This window comes from Ambystoma mexicanum, chromosome 3p (genome assembly GCF_040938575.1).
Source record: "Ambystoma mexicanum isolate Mex_15411 chromosome 3p, UKY_AmexF1_1, whole genome shotgun sequence".
NCBI lineage: Eukaryota > Metazoa > Chordata > Amphibia > Caudata > Ambystomatidae > Ambystoma > Ambystoma mexicanum.
Genome location: NC_090925.1, coordinates 497,641,310 through 497,653,602, shown reverse-complemented (window position 1 = coordinate 497,653,602; position 12,293 = coordinate 497,641,310). Strand labels below are relative to the sequence as shown.

Below are 12,293 nucleotides of genomic sequence, written 5' to 3'. Positions count from 1 at the left end.
GCCCTGTCCCCTGCACCCTTAAAGATTACCTTAAGAGGTGGGACGACCTCTACCTCAGAGTGAGGAACCTGCTTTCTGCCCACCAGAGGGAATGTATTGCAACCGGAGGCAGGACCGTCTCCCCACATAAACTCATGTGCTGGGAGGAAACATGCAGCACAGTGCTGCACGTGGAAGGGATCGAAGGAGTAGGAGCGGCAAAGGCTGGGGCTGGGACGCAAGCAGAGGACGGTAAGAAGAACAAACCACATCAAAACACAAAACCTGAGTTGACTGTGAAATGCACACATACATCATGGAGTCAGGTCCAAGTGCATGACACTGAAACACTACTACATGAAATGGGCCATGCACATACAGCTGCCTGGGCCGTAGTCCAGGGGAACACAAGCATTGCATCCAAAATGCATGTACATACACATATGGCATATGAATACCAGCCATGTGCACAAAGAGAAAACATGAGAAGTAGCACATATATGAAGTACACACCAGAACAAGGAAGCATGGCAACACTACGACCAATGTGCATCCATACCACACACACACACATGCACGTACGCCTCATAGCAGTCCTGACAACCTGACACGATGTACCGGCAGAATTAAACACAATGATTTATCTGTGTATTGCAAGTCCGTTGAGGTGACACAGAGGTGAATAACTGCATGCATAGCTCATCCTGACAGGCACATCATTTGACAGCGATCATGCTGGACCCTCAACATCCCAGCCAGCCACACAAAAGAAGAGTACCATGCCCGCAGCACCACAGGCAAGCTGACGCCACCCGCAGTAGCACAGCCCTTGGGCCCTGTGGCACAGCCACCTGCACCTGCATATCAACCAACAGTTACTGTGGTACAGCCACCTGCCCCTGCAGTGCAGGCAACTGTCATTGTGGCCCAACCACCTGACATGTAGTGCAGCCAACTGTAACTTTGGCCCAGCTACCTGCCCCTATAGTGCAGCCAACCATCACTGTGGCACAGCCACCTGCACCTGTAGTGGAGCCCTCTGGCCCATCAACATGGCCAGGGCCCACCCAACACCAGCCACCATCACATCCGGAACATTGACGGATGAAGATGTGGTGTTTGAAGCTGGGGACAGCACAGACAACTCCCCGGACAGCACGCCACATCATAGACCAACCTTCAGCCCCTCCAACCTACATAGCCCACTTCCACCACCAATGCCAAACATATGTGACATGGATGCACGCATCTGCAGAATAAAACAGAAGCCTGAAGAGATGGCCGACCTGGTCAGGCAGCAGCTACAGCAGTCCCCTATGATGCAGGAATGCACGCAGACCAGCAGCCGGCGCTGTGCCCGTGCCGTGGGCCACCTTGCCTCTGACCTGGTTGTGCTAGCACACATGGTCCGCAAGAGGAATGAGGGTGTTTCAGCTCTTGCAGAGTCCCTCACCCACACCCTGCCAGTGGCCCTGGGCTGCAGGGATGTCCAGGGATCAGACCCTCACTCCACCAACATCGCACCAGAAAGCTTACACCAGGGCAGCCTAAGTCGCCACTCCCAGCAGCTGTCAGGGTCACCTGCACAACGCAAGGCCTGTGATACGATATGATTTGATATGATATATTTTATTTGTATTGCGCTCGTACACAAGTGTTTCAGAGCACGACTAGGCAAGGGAGGGGAACAGGGGAAAACACAACACAACACAACAACGATCTTACTAGGCCCAGTGACATGGAGAACGCGCAAGTGCTTGGGAAAGGGAAAAAGGGGAAAAAGTGCACGGAAGGGGGAGAGTGGAAAGTGCGGAGCAGAGGAGAGCAGAATAAATAATAATAAATAGAACATTGATGCAATAAACAGTGGTAGTGCAGCCAGCAAATGGCAAGTGCTGTGTTTAAGGCAGCAGACTGGGTAGTCTGATAAGTACAGAAAAATAAGAAAAAATGGGGGCAGGGGGTCTGTATGGGTACAGATACAGTCCCGAGTGCAAGGGGTGGCCGGGAGGCAGTGCAGGAGGGTGGCAGGGTGAGCAGGTACCTGGGCCCAGGGGACAGAGGGTGGCCAGTTGCACAGTGCCAAGAGAGAGTAGATCAGCAGGGGAGAGGGGGAGCGAAGGCAGAAGCAAAGAGGAAGGTCTTTAGGTGCTTCCAGAACCGGAGATGGTTCTCCTCGAGTTTTAGAGTAGCAGGGAGGCTGTTCCAGAGGGAGGCCCCACCCGAAGATAAAGATTTACCCCCATTCTTTGAAAAACGATTGACCCGGAGGGAATAAGAGGTAGAGGAGCGAAGAGCTCGAGAGGGGAGGTATTTGCGGAGAGATAGCTGAAGGTATTTTTGACCAAGGCCCCAGAAAGCCTTGTGGACGATGCAGAGGGTTTTGAATTTAAGTAACAGTATGAGCGACTTTTTGAAAAGACACCTTCGAACAAGTACCTCGCAACCTAATATTAGGTGAATGAAAGTAAACAATTCTTAAGATTTGTAATTGTAGGTCTAGGTTGATAGTTGAGTGCTGCGTCGCATGGAGGAAGCTGCCACAGAGACTTTGAGCCCCCCGACTCCGTTCGTAAAAACTGATTCTAGTTTGGGTGAGCTTACCAATGGTCATGCGCCGTGAAAATGAAAAGATGAGAAACTGTTTGTTTTCAGTGGAAAAAGTGATTCCTTTTATTTGAAAATTTAAAGCCTTAGTGGATGACACGTGTTTCGGCAAACAATGCCCTTTTCAAATCCAGGCTTGATCAGCGTAACAGAAAGAAACCACGAAGGAAAGAAAAAAAAAAGTTTTTACATTCAAAGGCATGTAAAAATCCAAGGTAGGTACAGTATGAACACACAGTTGAATAATGACAAAATACCTTACAAACACAAAACCAAAAGGATCTATGTAAGATGTTCCAAGGAAATAAGATGAAAAAATAAAAGCTTAGGAGTACGAAAAGGACAGGAGAGGAGGAATCATGTAGTGAAATCCTTATATTTTTAAAAAACAAATAGTAATGTTTAGATGGTAGGTTTTATGCAAGAATACAATCATTTCCTGTAATAATATGATATAATCAGTTCATTGTCTTACCCTGATTGTAGTTCAAAATGATAACAGCATAATGCAGTGGTGTGCAGTTGGGTCATGGGATCAATCCCGCCTAATTGTAGTCGGTAGGGAAAGAAAATGTATGTAGAAATTAATTTTTAAAGTTATTAGAACCTGCATTTAAGTTAAGTCAGTTATATGAAACTGAAGTCTTGGTATAAACATGACCAACTAGTCCAAGCTGTAAATGTTAATTTGCTTGAACTCTGTTAGTTTAAGTAAAAAAGTATTGTTTTAAATAAATCACAGACTCAGGTAGTTTAGAAAATAGCGCTATACTGGTTTCACCATATGTAATCATGTCCATGTGGTTTAAGAGAATCCTGAAAGCTGACTGGTGCCAAGAAGTAAAAATAGCACTTGAAACGAACATAAATCCCCATAGTGTTTAACAAGCACAGGGTTTAAAACTAATGCAGTTTTTTCACAGAAAGCAATGTGACTGTGTCGGCGTCACTTGTAATTGAAAAAGCAACACAATCCTGTGTTAAAACAAGAACACAGAATGGAAATAAATAATCATGTGCGCTGCGTCCGGCTGCACGTGTGAGCCCATGGTGGGGCACGTGCATTGTACACCCCCTGTAAGGGGCACAATGCAGAAGGAAAAAGGGTCCTACCTCGTTACAAAACGTCCTCTGTGTGCCATGTTGTCCGCTTGGTTCACAGTGCATTAAGTGTACTGAAAAGGAAGTCCTTCCTTCATGGCAATGGCTGTCGGCCATGTCATGGGATGGAAAAACGTTCCTGTAGTAAATTTCAATGGGAATCTGACCCATGTATTATGTGTACTGAAAAGGACGTCCTTCCTTCATGGCAATTGCTGTTGGCCATGTTTTGGGATAGAAAAAACGTTCCTGTAGTAATTCACAATCGGAATCTGACCCATTCAAAATGTGCGAAGTGAAAATGCAAAAGCAAACGCCGAGTGAGACTGGCTTTGTTGAAATATTTATATGACATCTATTAGTTGTGACATACCTTGATGCTTACTTACATCTAGATGTTTATTTTAAATGGCAGGATTATTTGCAGCTTAATGCAGGTAGCAATGGATGCTGAGAAATGGAGCATTCTGAGTATTGTAGTTCAAAACGACATCTAAGGGAAACTGCTTGGGCAAATAGCAGTAGGTACTTACAAATATAGCTTCTGAGTGTTTGCAGTTGCCAAAGACGCCTAGTGTAGAGACATCGCGAGAGCCCGTACTCTCGCAAGATCTCGCGGCCCGTGCAAGCTCCGCCCCCGTGCGCTTCGCGGGCACTATGGAACGAGCGGAGGACGCGACAAGGTGCGCCCTGCACAGCGCTCCTTATGTGAGGCCCGTTTGAGAGACAGATTGGACACAGTTCACCCAGGCTGCATTCTCCCTGCCACTGTAGGCCCGTTGGCCATTATAGTTGATGCACGCATGTTGGGTGCATTCCGCATTAAGCTGGTTAAGCAAATAAATACATCGTCACCAGATTACAGGCTCCTGTCTTCATTGAAAGAATTATACAACATAAATTGGCGACGAGGATCACCACCAGAACCCACGGGAAAACATGCAAGGAGCAACGCCACCGCCGCCGTTTCTACAAACTCCAGGTAGGCCTGCCATTCCATGGCCACAATGGCAACCCCTATTCACGACATACGTGGAGGCCCTAGGAGGGGCGGGGTTTTCAGCGGCGAGGCGCAGGGCCATGCTATTAAATGCCCTGGGAGTGGAAGGACAGAGAATATTCGAGAGTCTCACTCCGATACCAGTGGCTGGCGACAATGACGATGTTTTCAAGGAGGCTGTCAGGAGAATCATTAAAAGGTTTGCTAGTAAAGAGAACACAGTGCTCCACCGAATACGGTTTTACACACATAAGCAAGAAATATCTGAACCAGTCGACGATTACGTCACCAAGCTGAGGGAACTAGCGGCGCTGTGTAACTTTGGCAACAACGCGGAGAGCCTCATTTGTGATATGTTGGTCGTCCACACCAACAGCCGGAAGGTCCAAGATAAGTTTATTGTCGAAAAAGAACTGCAGTTAGAGAAAGCGATCGAGATCGCCAGGGCAGTCGAAGAAACGGCGGGAAGACGTAAGGAGCTAACTGGGGCCCAGGGTTCGGCAGAAATACAAGCAGTGGGTTACCAGGCAAGAAAAGAGAGGCCGGTTGCTGACACGAAAGGAGGGAGAGGGAACAGAAAAGAACCCCTGAAGTGTCACAGGTGCACCAGCACGAAACACCTGGCGTTTGACAGAGAGTGCCCAGCCAGAGACAAGGAGTGCTCCATTTGCAAACGCATTGGCCATTTCGCCATCGTGTGTCGGTGGAGGAACAAGAAAGTATCCAGCCTCAATGCTGATCGCAACCCGGAGAATGAGTCATCCTCCGAAGATGAAGGGAGACCCACGGTCATCATGATTAACAGCACAAGAGCGAGGAGAGAGAAGCCTCACTGTGTGATCAAGATTGATGGAAGAGAAACCAGGGTCATGGCGGATTCGGGGTCCGATCTAACGATCCTTCCCCTTCGCACGTACAAGGAAAAGGTACAAGTGCTTACGACGAAACACAAACCCACAGTGTTTGGAGGTGCGTCAGTCGAACTATTAGGATACATCAATGCCAAAGTTGAATTCAAGGGAAGGGAAACCACGACCAAGGTCTATTTCAGTCATGAAGGCCCAGCAGTGCTAGGGTGGGACGACCAGGACAAGTTAAAAATCAGACTGGATCCCAGCACCGACGAACAAGTCCTGTCAGTCAAGGTGACGAGAGGACACGTGGTCAAAGGCGACTACCCAACACTTTTCTCGGAGGAGCCGGGGCACATCAAGGGTTTTCTCCACAAGATAATACTCAAAAAGAATGCTGTCCCCGTAAAGCACCGAGTGAGGCCAGTACCAGCCACGGCAAGGGATACCCTTAGATGTCAGCTGGAAAAGATGAAAAGGGAGGGTGTCATAGAAGAGATAGAAGCATCAGAATGGCTGAGCCCCGTCGTACTTATAAAGAAACCCCAATCACAGGAACTCAGGGTATGCATAGACCTACGCAGCTTAAACCTGGAAGTCATCACCGATAACTACCCCCTTCCAAGCATAAATGAACTCATTCTGTTAATGAAAGAAGCCAAGATATTTTCGAAACTGGACATGAGGAACGCATATCACCAAATACAGCTACATGACGAATCGAAACCCCTCACGGCATTCATCACTCCCTTTGGCACATACCAATTCACCAAAATGCCATTCGGGCAGTCATCTGCAGCGTCGGCGTTCCAACGCATGATGGACGTCTTGCTGAAGAAGGTTAAAAATGTCGTGTACTTCCAGGACGACATCCTCGTGTATGCGGAGGATGAACAGACGCACGACGCCACATTGAGAGTGGTTTTAAATAAACTACAAGAAGCAGGAGTGCGGTTACGCTATGAGAAGTGTCTCTTCAGCGTGAAAGAAGTTGAATACTTAGGTTATAAGATTTCAGAAAAAGGGATCAGTCCCAAACAGAATCTCATGCAAGCTATCATTAAAGCACTGGAGCCAGTCAGCAAAGAAGAAGTAAGGTCATTTCTGGGGCTGGCTGAGTACTATGCGAAGTTCATACCTAAGTTTTCCGAAACCACGGCACCCCTTCGTGAAATACTCAAAAAGGGCTCGGAATTTGCGTGGCAGGAACCCCAAAAGACAGCCATGGTGAAGATAAAACAGCATATCGTAGAAGCGCCATGCCTCCAACCATTTAATCCCGCATGGGAAACGGTTGTCACCACCGACGCCAGTGCCTATGGACTGGGAGCAGTCCTAACACAAAAGAAAGGCGACACAGAGCAAGTAGTGGCCTTTGCATCGAAGGCATTATCAGAGGCTGAACAGAACTACTCCACTATAGAAAAAGAAATGTTGGCCTGTGCATGGGCGGTGGAACACTTCAGGACATATGTATGGGGCACCAAATTCAAGCTGGTGACTGATCATAAGCCCCTGATCCATATGCTTAGTCCGGGAGGCACAAAAGTATCCACGCCCAGATTGGCACGCATTGCAGCCAAGCTGCAAGAGTACACGTTTGAGATCCAGCATATCTCAGGCTGGAAAAACTCACAAGCCGACTGCATGTCAAGACTGCCGGAGGGAAAGGATAAGGCCACCACCTTCCTCCACGGAGAATGCATAGTGGCATCGATTACGGATGTGAGAGCGCCAGAGTACCTGGAACTCAGTGAGAGACACTGGTAAGAGGAAGATGGAAAAGACCCCACCATGGCCATGATTCGTAAATGGACCAAGGAAGGTTGGCCAAGCGAAAAGGCGTTACCTGAGGGCATGAGACCCTACTGGAAGGTGTCGGACGAACTATCGGAAACGGAGGGAATAATCATGAAGTCAGACCAGATTATTCCTCCCACAGGAATGAGAAGAATCATCCTAACTAGAGCACACGAGGGCCACCTGGGAAACACCATGACCCGTCGCAGAGTGAGAGAAGCCTACTGGTGGCCATCCATGGACCAGGAAATTCGATCTATGATAGAACGTTGTCATGAATGCCTCAACAGCGACAAGAGACTCAAAGTTCGCCAAGCACCCCTCATACCCACAGAAATTCCAGAAGCGGTGTGGTCAAAGGTCGGCATCGACTTCATAGGACCGTTGGAAGCAATGGCACCTGAACACCGGTATGGGGTAGTACTGGTTGACTACTTATCCAAGTGGGTGGAGGCCGCGTTCGTCCCGAACATAACCACGGCAACCATTATAGAAGTGCTGACAGACATCCTTCAGAGGGAGGGTCTTCCCAAGGAAGTAGTAACCGACAATGGGGTGCAACTAGTCTCGAAAGACATGGAGGAGTTCTTAAGAAGAAATCACATAAAACAAAAGAAAGCCGCCCTATATCACCCACAAGCTAATGGGCTTGTCGAAAGGGCCAACAGGTTCATAAAAGGCGCCATCCAACTGGCGACAGCTTCGGGCATGGACCCGCTCAAAACCACAAAGGAGGCCATAGCTGCCCACAGACTCACACCCAATGGGATCACCCAGATATCCCCGTTCAAAATGTTGAGAGGGAGGAGTGCAGCATCCACGCTGATCCCACCCTGGTTGTCGGAAAAACAAGAGGATGAGGTGGTGGACATGACAGAAGTAGTCTGGCGAATTGAAAGCGATAAGACACGCATGAAACAATGGAGCGACCGAAGAAGAAGAACCAAGCAGACGTCAGATATCGGAGAGGGAGATTTGGTCAAAATCCAGTTACCAAAGAAGAATCAAAGAACGGGGTCTCGGTTTAGCTGACCCATCAAAGTGATTCACAAAGGGACAAACCACATCCGCACGGAAGACGGGCGAGCGCGGAATCTAGAAAGAGTAGCATTGTACCAGAAGAACCGAGAAAGAGCAAAGACCCCAGAGAGACCACCAGCGGAAAACGAAAGGGACTTTGGAGCAGGCGAAGAAAGAGAACCAGAAGGAGACGACAGAGAGATGGGTGAAACAGAAGTTGAACCGGAACCATTGGGTGAAGATCCCGATCCGGAGCAACGAGAGAATGTCACCCGGACTGTTGATCGTCCCAGAAGGGAACGCAGAAGACCGGTGAGATATAATGACTATGTTTTACAATGATTTGATGTGCGTTGAAAAAGGGAGATGTGTAGAGACATCGCGAGAGCCCGTACTCTCGCGAGATCTCGCGGCCCGTGCAAGCTCCGCCCCCGCGCTCTTCGCGGGCACTATGGAACGAGCGGAGGACGCGACAAGGTGCGTCCTGCACAGCGCTCCTTATGTGAGGCCCGTTTGAGAGACAGATTGGACACAGTTCACCCAGGCTGCATTCTCCCTGCCACTGTAGGCCCGTTGGCCATTATAGTTGATGCACGCATGTTGGGTGCATTCCGCATTAAGCTGGTTAAGCAAATAAATACATCGTGTCCAGATTACAGGCTCCTGTCTTCATTGAAAGAATTATACAACACCTAGGGTGTGGGGGGAATGATAGAGTGAAGAATGGAGCATAGTGTGCCAAATTTAAATACAACAATTCCATTTCAAATCAAATTAAATATATACAATAATGCCATTAGTATTGCATGCAAAAGTGCATTACGGTTGATGACACTAGGTTGTTACTGGTAAACAAGAAAAATGAAACAGTAATTTAGAGAAAATGTGCAATTTCATTGTCGGAATGTAATCCCCAGTCTACTGATCGGTGATGCCAAATGAGTCTTGCTTCAGCTTGTCTGAGAAAATGTTCTTGGTTGCCACCTCTTAACTTGCTCTGTATCTTCTGTAACCCAATAAACTTAATATCCATTTTGTTGTCCATCTGATGAAATAGTTGCCAATCTTATGAGAGGGGCAAGTTACTGTCCTGACTGCCAATCACTGAGAGGTGTTCCCTTATGCGGGATCTGAGTTCACGCATGGTGGATCCGATGTAAATCAACTTGCAGATGCATTGAATTGCGTAAATCACAAACTTTGAGCGACAATTGATTTCCTGTATGATTTTAGTTTTGATCCCTTTACTGTCTGTAAATGTAGTAATTGCTGGAAAAGCGTGCTTGCACATGGTACAGAAACCACATTTCGTGAATCCTGTTGTTGGCTGGTTTAGCCAAGTTGACTCGGTGGTTTGTTCATGTTCTGGTAAAAAAGAAGGACTGATGCACATTTTGAGAGTTTTAGCTTTTTTGAAAACAAGAGTCGGAGTGTCTTTAATGTTTTTGGAGATATGAGGATCAAGTTTAAGGAGATACCAGTTTTTCGTTAGGATTTTCCCAATGACTTTGGTATTTTCACAGTATGTGGTAATAAATTGTACCACCTCTTGTTGATGTGGTGGTTTGGTTTGAGGGGTCAATGTTGAGATTCTAGACATTTCTTTGGCTTTCATTCTGGCAGTTTGTATAGCATTATTGGGGTACCCCGTGGCAAGAAATCTTGTAGAAAGAAGTTCACATTCAGATTCAAAGGAGGAGATGTTGGTGCAGTTCCTTTTGGCCCTAATAAATTCACCTTTTGGAATATTTGAATTTAATCCTTGCATCCACTGGGAGCCAATGGAGTGATTTCAGAGCTGGAGAGATACGATCCCAGGGCTTGAGGCCAAGGACAAGTCTCGCAGTCCTGTTCTGGATAAGTTGTAGAGGGCGGAGAGCAGAGGCCAGTAGATTTAGAAAGAGGCTGTCACAATAGTCCAACTTAGAGAGAACCAGGGCTTAGCAGACAGTGAGCTTCTGAGGGAAGGAGAGGAAAGGCAGAGTACCTCTGAGGAGGTGCAGTAGGAAGTTTGACTTTTTAGAGACCTCAGAGATATGGGCGGAGAAGGAAAGTGTGGAGTCGAAGATGACCCCGAGGTTCTTAGCCTCACAGGTAGGGGTAGGAGGAGGGCCAAGGGAGGCCGGCAAGAGAGTGAGGGAAAAGGATGGAGATGGTGTGCCGGTGAGGAGGATCTCAGTCTTGCTGGCATTCAGACAAAGGTCATTTGCGGCACACCAATCTTGAATGGCAGTTAGGCAGTCAGAGATGAGAGAGGAGGTGGCCGATGACAGTCGGAAAGTGAGTTGAGTGTCATCAGCGTATCAAAAAGCATAGGAAGTGACTGTGACCCATGTAGAGAGACCCCTCAATGCTCACACCAGAAATGCAACCCACTAGGGAAAAAGGCCCAGCACACCTCTTGCAAGGAGAACACAGTTTTATTTCCACAAAAAAGAGATCCGCCAGCAATGCACTCTGCTGCCACAGAACGTCCTGGCAAAATCAGCATGAGCAACACTTTATGAAGGCACACAGCATCATCAGTGATGTAAATTAGAAATCCGGCACCTAGCAGCTCAAATCATGTGACCTATGGTGAAGGCAACTGGTCCCTGCTTTCTGATCGATTGGGGGTCTAACAGTTATATGGTCGGTGGTCTGGCTCTTACTGGTACCTTGGAACACTGGGAGTCTTGGGACATGGGCATCTGGGCGCTATTAGAGCGGGGATGGGGAAGGTCAGAGGTTCATGCCCTTCTTCTCGTGGGATTGCTTTTAGTAGAGAGCTCTCAACCCCCTTGTGGCCTTGCAGGGTGCATTCCTTCTGGGATATGAATGTTGTCAACATGAGACAATGAAGGGTCTATGAATCTCTGCAGCTCTGGCCTTTCTCACCGGTGCCCAAGCTACAACCTATTCCCGCATGTATAAACTTATTTCCATGTGTGTGGCTCGAGACTGCTGCTTGGGCTGCAGCACAAGCTAGTCCTTGATTTCAATATGGCTGCTACTATCTAAAGTGGCGTTCAATTTCCAATGTACTCTAAAGCCAAAGCATGCACTACCCTGACCATAATATAGCCCCCGCCGACAACCCCCTGCCCCACTATAACCTCCCTGAGTCCCTACAGCACACGTACAGGCCTCTGTCTCATCCGAAAGCACTTGGTGATCTGGTACGATCGTCCCTCCTTCACAACAGCTCCCAAGTATCGGGGGACCCTTCCTTCGGTACCCATTCCCTGCATACTGACCGTAAGCTCTCTCCTGCTTGTGCGTATTGCTCGGGAGTACATGCCATATATATATATATATATATATATATATATATATATATCCTCCATCCCCAGCTAAATCTACTCAGTGTTCTGTGTAAATCTTGGGGTCAGGTGGGGGAACTGTGGTTGTGCCTGGGGGGTAAATTGTTGCTCTATTGCAGCCATAGGTCATCGGTTTGAACTGTGCTATCCTTTGTACCATGAGGTGCCACCAGTACCCCAATTGAGACCATCATCATTGGACTGCTAGGCACTGCTTTTGTACAGCATGTAAGCCCCAGTTGGCAGGTGCAGAGGATCAACAATACAAACACGATCACAGGAACCAACATCTTCACGATCGCCCCCATCCAGGATGGTGCCCAAGAAAAAAGGTTGTCAAACCAATCACTCACCTGTATGGTGTCTTCGGTTTGCATGCAAGTGCAGAGAGTGTACAGGGCCCCTATTATGTTAGTGAGGGACCCATTTTCTGCATTGTTAGGAGGTATGTAGATGCAACAGGAATCGCCAATCTTTTTGCAGACCCCTCCTTCCATGGCCATGAGGAGGTCCAGCACATAACGGTTCTGTAACGTCCTCAGCCGAATAGCACGCATTTCCATCTTGATCACGTTGAGGCCTTGTTCAATGTCATTGGCCAGCTGGATCACTTTCCATTGCACAATTTAGAGC

General features: G+C 47.8%; 1 long non-coding RNA gene across 1 annotated transcript; it reads right to left on the bottom strand.

The window, feature by feature from the left end:
- Positions 1-2,635: 2,635 nt before the first annotated feature.
- Positions 2,636-3,758, bottom strand: LOC138579556 (uncharacterized). The gene is made up of 3 exons (XR_011304067.1): positions 3,700-3,758; positions 3,062-3,131; positions 2,636-2,721 (listed from the first exon to the last, which is right to left on the bottom strand). It is a non-coding gene; the product is annotated as an uncharacterized lncRNA (long non-coding RNA).
- Between the last annotated feature and the right edge of the window lie 8,535 nt (positions 3,759-12,293).